The 9,070-nt window shown below is 46.4% G+C and overlaps 1 long non-coding RNA gene across 1 annotated transcript in view; it reads right to left on the reverse strand.

The window, feature by feature from the left end:
* The window catches only part of LOC143823728 (uncharacterized), a 41,410-nt gene extending 40,473 nt beyond the window's left edge, over window positions 1-937 (reverse strand). The window contains exon 1 of the long non-coding RNA XR_013226566.1: window positions 863-937. This is a non-coding gene — a long non-coding RNA (uncharacterized LOC143823728). The remainder of the gene's footprint in view (window positions 1-862) is intronic.
* Window positions 938-9,070: the final 8,133 nt, after the last annotated feature.

Genomic DNA, 9,070 nt, shown 5'->3' on the forward strand with positions numbered 1-9,070 from the left:
AGGGGTAGTGTGAGTCTCCAAGCCCTATTTGACAGCAGCTTTCAAGTCCAGTATTGCCTTAGAAACCAACAAGATTTTCCAGGAATGAGCTTTCAACAGTCCACACTCCCTTTGCCAGAAGTTTCCTCTGGAAAGATCTGTTTTGCATAACTGCACAGCTTTCTTATAGAATGGCTTTCCCAAAAGCCTAGTAAAGATGTTCAATTTTGATGTGAAGAATGGCTTTCTTGCATTCACTCCCCCAACCCCTCTCATCTGCCACCACCTCCATGGTTAAAAGGCACAGAGTCAAAGGCAAGTTAAGCTGAGCTTTACTTCTTAGGTGTGTCTGAAGGGCTAAGGTGTCTACACATAAATGGCACTGGTTTCGTGATCAGTTTTCAAATTGATGCCACTGTCTAGGCCAGCCTTTCCCTACTTTTTTACCATTGAGAAACCCCTGAAACATTCTTCAGGCTTCGAGAAACCCCCAGATGGTATGATTATGCAGTATATGGTTGGGAAAGATAGCTGTGTACATGCCCACCTGGGGCCCCTCCCCAGGCCCATCATTGACCCTTGGGGGGGCAGGTCAACATGAACTTAGATGGTCAATATCACTCAATAAATGTTTAACAAATTTAATATATATATATATATATATATATATATATATATATATATATATATATATATATATATATATATATATATATATATATATAATAAGTATTAACTCTCACCCATTTGGAAAACTCTTCCAGTCACCAAGAAACCCTATGGTTTCACAAAACCCTGGTTGAGAAAGCCTGGTCTCAGCAGGTACAAAAAATGGATAATGATATCTATATGAGAAGGAACAATAACCCAGGCAGATGCTCACCTTGCATGTAATTGCAGGAGTCTGAACAATCACAGAGATGCTTACCTGGAAGCAATGTTTGTTTCAAAGTTTGCAGCATGCCTAAAAAATAAAGGATGTCATTTGTTTCCAGTTGTAATAGTCAAAGAACCTTGTGGATATTTTTTATATCACATACAGAAGCCATCTTGTTAAATTATGGATTATTCAGTCCTTCACAAAGATTGCTAGATAAAATAAGTGGGAGATTGATAGTCCTACTGCAACCATGATATAAACATGTATATTTATTTGCATTATTTTAATAATTAAATTTGGAATTTTTTTCTCCCTGTGAACGCTGCTTTGAAATTTCATTTCTTAGGAAAATTAATTTGCTGCAAAATAATTTATTCTATTTAAAAAAAAACAAACGTTTTATTTCTTATGGACAAAATTCCTGAACTATGAACAATCCATCAAATTGTTAACAGGCAGGATTCTTCCCATAATAAGATTTCTAAAATCTTGAAAAAGACCTCAGGGGAAGGGAGGTGATGATTTATACAGAAGGTAGCTTGGAGACCAGTTTCATGTATGCAAAAGGATTCTGCATATGGCTGATAAAGGAAATTTTAACACAGGAAAACTGTACCCCATTCATCTTGGCAAGTTTGGCAGCCTGTTCACACCAGTTCTATCTGTACTACAGATGGCTGACTCAACTGCCTTTCTCCTACAGTACATCATATTTCTCCCAGTGCGCTGCCAAATTGTCCACCAAATTTGTAAACAGTTTCTAATTAGGCAGTGGGCACCCCCTCCAGTTTCCCACAGAAATACACACATGCCTAGGCTTGCCAGGATCCAATCGCCGAAAGTATTTTCGGGAAGCTCTGAAGACATTAGTTCATAATGCAAAATGGCCAATTGTACACGGGCTTGTAAAACAAGGAGGGATAACTAGTTGTGTACGTGCTACATTGGTGAATGCAGGAAGAGACTTGCTGGATCAGACCTGTGGTCTGTCTACTCCTGCATCCTGCCTCACACAATGACCAGCCACTTATTCGAGAAGGCCAACATCAAGGCCAAAGCCTTCTTCCCCACTGAAAGATCTGTCCTTCAGATATTATACCTCAAGGCAACTAGCTTAGATTGACAATCTGACGCAGATTCTCATCACAAAAGAGCGTCCATAGTTTGGCTTTCAGGTAATATTGAAGGAGCATAAAATGATATACTGAAAAAAATTTTTTTAAAGATCTCAAGGATGTTTCGGGCTATACAGACATTTCCAGAATAACTTGGGCGGAGAAGTATACTTGCCAGGTCAGGGAATATCTGGACATTTGGGGGCTGCAGGCTGAGGAGGGTGGGGTTCGGGGAGGGGTCTCAACAGGGAACAATGCAATAGAGTCTGCTCCCCAAAGTAGCCATTTTTGCTGTCTCGTAAGTTCCCGTAGAACTCTTTCAGCAGCCCTCAGCTCAACAGGTCAAATCTTCCACCAAACACAGCAGCTTCCATTACCAGCATGCTGCTGATTGCTGCAGTGGGGGGCTCCAGAACAGCAAAAGGAGTCAGCCCAGCTTCCTCAGATGGGACTGGTGGGCTGACCAGATCTTGTGGACCTCACTCACTTCCAGCTGAGCTGGTCAAAGAGGCGTGGCCATGGGTGTTTGGCCATCTCCGGATGCCTTGGAAGTGTGGCCTCTTCTCTTCCTGGAGAGCCAGTTTGGTGTAGTGGTTAGGAGTGCGGACTTCTAATCTGGCATTCCAGGCTCGATTCTGCGCTCCCCCACATGCAGCCAGCTGGGTGACCTTGGGCTCGCCACGGCACTGATAAAACTGTTCTGACCGAGCAGTGATATCAGCGCTCTCTCAGCCTCACCCACCCCACAGGGTGTCTGTTGTGGGGAGAGGAATGGGAAGGTGACTGTAAGCCGCTTTGAGCCTCCTTCGGGTAGGGAAAAGCGGCATATAAGAACCAACTCTTCTTCTTCTTTTCTTCTTCTTCCTCTTCCTCTTCCTCCTCTTCCTCAGCCACTGAGCTGCTTCACACCCTAATTGTCATTGTGTCTTTCAATTCATCTATTGGTTTGACCTCATGTTTTTCTTCTGTTTTATCATTATTTGCCACAGCTGGTGGTTATGCTTGTATGGATGGATCCCTTGGGGGGGGCTGTGCCCGTGTGCTGGGCTCTGCCATTATTGGAGCCTCCTTAAGAGGCTGGGTGTATGTTAAGCTGCAGTGCCTCCCCAAATGGGGAGGCAGCTGCCTTGCACTGTGAATGGTTAGGGAGCCTTCCCAACTTTTTCACAATTGAGAACCTCCTGAAACATTCTTCAGGCTCTGAGAAACCCCAGAAGTGGCACAATCATGCAGAATATAGTTGGGAAGCAGAGCTGTGTAAACTCCCACCCGGGGCCCCTCCCCACCCCTTCAAGGCCCATCATGGGAGCAGGTTGACATGATCATATATGGTCATATCACCCAATAAATGTTTAACAAATTCAAAAAACATATAAAAATAATTAATTCCCACCCATTCGAGAAACCCTTCCAGGGTCATGAAGAAACCCCAGGGTTTGATGAAACCCTGGTTGAGAAAGCCTGGACTAGGGGAAGCCCTAATAGAGGCTGGCGCCCACAGGGCTCCTTTATATTGCCATCTCCCATTTGCACATTTGCATTACAATAAAGCTGTGGCCAAATTTTAAGCCAAACTTGGTCATGTCAGCATCCAGGGTAAGGTCCAGAACACATTCCCCTGCAGTGCATAGGATAAATAGTTATAACTCTGACATTGAGAATCTCAGGACTGAGAAGCCCGTAAGAGAACACCTGAGCCTTCCAGGATGTTCAATGTGTGACCTCTAAGTAGCTGTTTTATTTCAAAAGAACTTCAAGAACAAATGGAAAGGGAAACCGCTGAGTTGGAAATTATTACAACTCTCAAAACAATGGAATCCCCAGCACTCAATAGGGATACTGGATTCTCTTTTCACTATGTATGCTCACCACATTCAGACCTTATATCTGCATTTCTACTTCATTTTATTTTATTCCTTATTTGAAATAACAGCATTGAATAGTAGATTGTAATGTAACAATCAATAGTAGAACATAATGTAGACTGGAATGTATTTCTCTTATCTTAGGACAGGACAGCCTGTCACCCCACTTCAGGGAAAAGGATGGTGTAGGGGCGAGGTGCAAGGACGAGGTGCAAGCAGCATAATGACAGGGTCTCAGTTAATTACATTCCGTGTTCCACATCTGTCCATTAGTCTCCAATCTTGACATATTTTTTTCTTTCACTACGTATGGTCCTTGAATCTGTTAAATATCTTCATTACGCTGTGTACTAGTAGACTGCTCACCCTCTGCCTATATGCAGGGACTGGCAATTCCCATTTCACGGTGTCTGAGGAAGTGTGCATCCACCCAAAAGCTTACACCTTGAATATAATTTTGTTGATCTTCAAGATGCCACTGGACTCAAACTTTGTTCTGCTGCTTCAGACCCTCCTGGATTTATTTGGACCCTGTAAGAAATTTATTTGGACTCTGTAAGGACAGGAAGGCCTGGAGGATCATTGTCCATGGGGTCGCAATAGGTCGGACACCATTTCACAACTAACAACAACAACAACAACAAGAAATAAATCCTAAACAACAAGAAATAAATCCTTTGACTACATGCCTCCCTTCCCTCTTAGTCTCCATCAGCAATTAGGCTTACACTAAGCACAATATTATATAACTAGATGTAAAGCCCATTGTACCTAAAATACAATGGGCGCTAGCAGGCGGTCCCCCTCCCCGGGGGGGCAGGCAGGGGTCCCTGGAGACGGCCCTGTAGGCTGCGGGCGCATCGGCAGCTGGGCACAGCACGGCAGGGATCCCTCAGCATTTGGAGGAGTGGGCGGCGGGTGGATGGTGGGGAGTAAGTAGTGAGTCTGGGGCAAAGCGAGAAAGAGGCAAGGGCAGCGTGAGGCAGGGAAGCAAACCTGTTGGAGCTGGAGGAGCTGGCATGTTGGCAGCCAGGAGGAGGACGTCAGAAGGCAGGGCCGTGGATGTTGTAGCGGCTGGGCGTCGTCGTCCTCATGTCGGCGGCCATTTTGGATGGCGGGCTGCAGCTCGGAGGCTGGCTCGTGGTGTCGGCGAGCAGGAGGAGGACCCCTGAAGGTTGGGGCTCAGCCGTGGGAGCTGCTCGCAGGCCGGCGGCAGTGGGGGAGTCGCGGGAGGGAGCGGCAACGGCGCTATAAGGGCGGCGGCAGCAGGCAAGGCCCAGTCAGCATGGGCAACGTGCTCGCAAGGGTGGTGACGGTGGGGGAGGTGCGTGTGGGAGCGCGAACGGGCGGGAAGCGGCGGCGGCGGCGGCAACGGCCAAGCTCTGGGCATCAGCGGCGAGGTGCGGCAAAGGGCGGCGGCGAAGGCGCGTTGTCCGAGCCCCTTTCACGGGAAGTTGGGAGGTAGTGCGGCTGGAAAGGAGCAGAGCCGCCGTGTCTTCAACATGGCGTCCCTGCTCCTTTCCCTGCATCGAAGCGTACTGTATGGCGGCCAAGGAGGCAATGGGGAGGCATGGTCCAGGATTGACACTTGGAGGGGCGAATCAGGAGCCACGAAGCGGCTCCTGATTCACCCCACCGAGTTTTTATCCCGGACAGAGCCCGCCCTAACTCCTCCCAACTTGCCCTTACTCTTTTATTTAATAACCGCGGAGCGGTTTACAGATACGATGCTATATAATGCCTTGAATAGAAGACTGAGGTTTCCCAGGCAAAGGAATCCCACTTTTCTTCTTTTTTCAGACCATTTCTGCACTGGAGGCTCTGCACTGGGCTGCCAGCCAAAGTTTGACACGGTGCAGGTTGTCCCATGTCTTCCTGCTCTTGCATGGGGAAGCATTTGGCCCAATGCACCTTATCCACCCTGGATATATGCTTCTGCCCGGGAGCCAGGGCAGAAAAGTTCCCGGTGTGGAAATAGTCTCAGCAGCCTCTCTAGTTAGACCCCTCGAACCCACCTTCTGGCTTGTACCGTTTGGTCATATGCCAATAGTCTACTTTTCTCTGGCCTCATGTCAGGTCAACACAGTGATGGGAACTCAAGCAAAACAGCACTTCCCACACAGCGGGAGCACTTTGCACAGACAGCCGAGGCAGAGAACGAACACTGGTGTCATGCAATATGGCAGATGTAACATGCAGTTTCATCTTGACACTGGGCTGCTCAGAAACCATACAGGTGCTCCCACTCAGAACATAGATCCCAAACTGGAACCTGCTCTCTCCCAATGGGTGATGCAAGGACAAGGATCCCTCCCCGAAAGGTATGGAAAAATATCCCTGCTCCACATCGCTCTCCAGGTCCCCCAATACCTCAACAGCCCTTCCTCAATTCAGCAGCTGCTAGAAGCCCGTGCGAGCAGTGCAGGAAGGGGGCACTTACGGAGAGGCTGGCAGTGCATGACCATGCTGGCGTAACCCCCACTTTTAAGTGAGAAAGTGAGAGTTGTCCTCGCCCTCAAGTTTGCTCCTGCTAGCCAAACGCTTCCTTATAGCACCGACCGTCTTGCAGAGTCCTATTGAACGTTCCCAGGGACACCGTGCAGACATAGTTCCAACACAACTCTCTACAAGAGATAAGTAAGCATCAGCCCAAAGGGTGCATGATTGAAATGCACTAAAGAAGTGTGTCTCAACGTGTGGGAATCCACAGAGAGGAGGAGAAAGCCTAAGGAGTTGCCAGAGTACCATCTGCAGAGCTCTGGAGCCCACTCACCATTTGCTGCGCTCGCAAAGCACGGCTCTCTACTACAGAATATTGCTCATTACTTTCTTCCCCTCTCTTCTGACTCTTTGCGGGCAGCTGTTTTGCAAGGGGAGAGGCCAGGATGGGCTCCAGTCCTAGCGCAGTGCCAACCATCTGCTGGGCTCACAATGCAACCAGCAGCTGCTACGACCGGTGCTGTGCATCTAACTGCTCTGCTGTGGGGCTGCCAGGTTCTTTATTCCAGCCTGGCTTCAGCTTCAGCACAAGTTACTCATCAGGCAGTTCTTGGGCCAGAAGCATCTTCACAGCGATGGGAACAGCTCTACCTTTGGAGGGTCTCTGTCAGCTCAGATGCCTCGCTAGCCCGACAAAGACGCTCTTCAAACCTTGAGCTTAAATGCAGGGCCATGCAGTCGCTTGGGCGCAGCAGCTGCTTGCGCACCAAGTTAGCTATGCCAGGAACTCTGCCGGGAACACAACAGCCAGGCAAGTTTACTCGGCTCAGCCTCTCCCGATTTCATCTGAAGCACAGCACCATGCTGAGCAGCTTTGTGCCACACAGCCATTTCAGCTTGGTGTAGTGGTTCGGAGTGTGGACTTCTAATCTGGCCAGCCGGGTTTGATTCCCCACTCTTCCTCCTCCACATGCAGCCAGCTGGGTGACCTCGCCACAGCACTGACCGAGCAGTAATATCAGGGCTCTCTCAGCCTCACGGCATATAAGAAAAGCGGCCTTCTTCTTTTCTTCTCCTTATCCTTCTTCAATTCAAGAAATAAAACATTCACTGGAGAAGAGAGACAATCCCCCGGGACCATGGTCCTACAGGTCATAAAAATGACTAGCTTGTTTAAAACATGGATTTGCTCGGCCTTTGTCCCACCTTTATTCCTGTGCAACTGAATGCATCCTTTTTAACGACCAACTTTGTAGATGTTGCATTAGCTGCTCCTTGCATCTTCATGGTCAGTGTTATCTCTTCCAGAAGTGATCACCAAAACAGATTGCAAGATTTTATGGGGATTCACAAATGCACACAGACATCTAAGAAGAAAACCTGACTTTAAACTCTCAACCTTTTTTCACAATGTGTGAGTGTGTGTTTTTAAAACACGCAGGCAGCAGCATCTTACCAGTGTGGGGGGTGCAGGTGCAAGAATGCCCTTAGAGCAATGGTACAAATCAGAGACACACAACTGAATGGGCTTTTTAAAGAATGAAAACAGATGAAACGTAATAAAAATACAATAAAAATTTGTTTCTGTTTGAATTTGGACAAGCAACCGAGCTAAGCTTGGTTGTGCTTTCTCTGTATCATGGGATAAAATAAACTATTTAAAACATACCAGTGGGAGAATTTCATTTGGATCCCTGCTCATTGAAGCCCTTCACTAACAAATAGCTTTGCTTCCCTAGAACACCAACCAGAGCACGGGCTCTTTTTCATAACAAAGTCATGATACTATATTTTATAGGAACCATCAATTATCTCCTAGAAAGCAAATGTCAGATGATCTTTGTACTTCCTATGGATTCCATTAACACAACAGGGAATTCATGAATAAAAGACAAACGAGGATCAGCATGGTGTCGTGGTTAAGAGCGGCAGCTCATAATCTGGCAAGCCAAGGTTTGATTCCCCGCGCCTCCACGTGCAGCCAGCTGGGTGAACTTGGGCTAGTCACAGCCCTGATCATGCTGTTCTGACTGAGCAGTCTTGTCAAAGTTCTCTCAGCCTCACCTGCCTCACAAGGTGTCTGTTGTGGGGAGAGATAGGGAAGGCGATTGTAAGCTGTTTTGAGCCTCCTGAGGGCAGTGAAAAGTGGGGTATAAAACCAACCCTTCTTTCAAGTATACAACAGAAACACAAGAACAGGAATGGCCATCCAGTGGATTCCTAAAACAAATTCATAAGTTTGTCAGACTTCCTTACTGCTCTTATTGTCAGATACCTCTATATTTGGAAACTGCTTCCCTTTTTTCTCTGTTCATGCATGCTTCTGTGCAGTGAGGAAATCCCTGAGACATACAGAATCAGATTTCTCTTGACGTATAAATACGTACATATTTTTACATACTTGCATTCTAAATGCTTTTTAACATTTGAAATATTTTAGCGTATTAATGTTCATCCTGAATTGGGTGGAAAGGCAGCAGAGAAAGGTTTTAAATAAAATAAATAATAATATAGTAATACTAAATAAAAAGGAAATATTTGTGTATCACTTAATAGACGGCTCATTCCTTTGCATATCTAATACTCAAACCACACCCTCTCCACCTGAGGCCAAGAGAAGACACTTCAGTATACAATGCAACAGACAGCAAGCAACATAATTATTTTTGAAAGACGAAATTAAAATTTGTACTTGCAGATTTTTTTAAATATCAACATTCTGATTTGTTATTCATGCAGTACAGAGTCTGCAATTCTCTTTAATAATTATTCGGCCGCTTCGGACTGAGAGG

Source organism: Paroedura picta, chromosome 1 (assembly GCF_049243985.1).
Source record: "Paroedura picta isolate Pp20150507F chromosome 1, Ppicta_v3.0, whole genome shotgun sequence".
NCBI lineage: Eukaryota > Metazoa > Chordata > Lepidosauria > Squamata > Gekkonidae > Paroedura > Paroedura picta.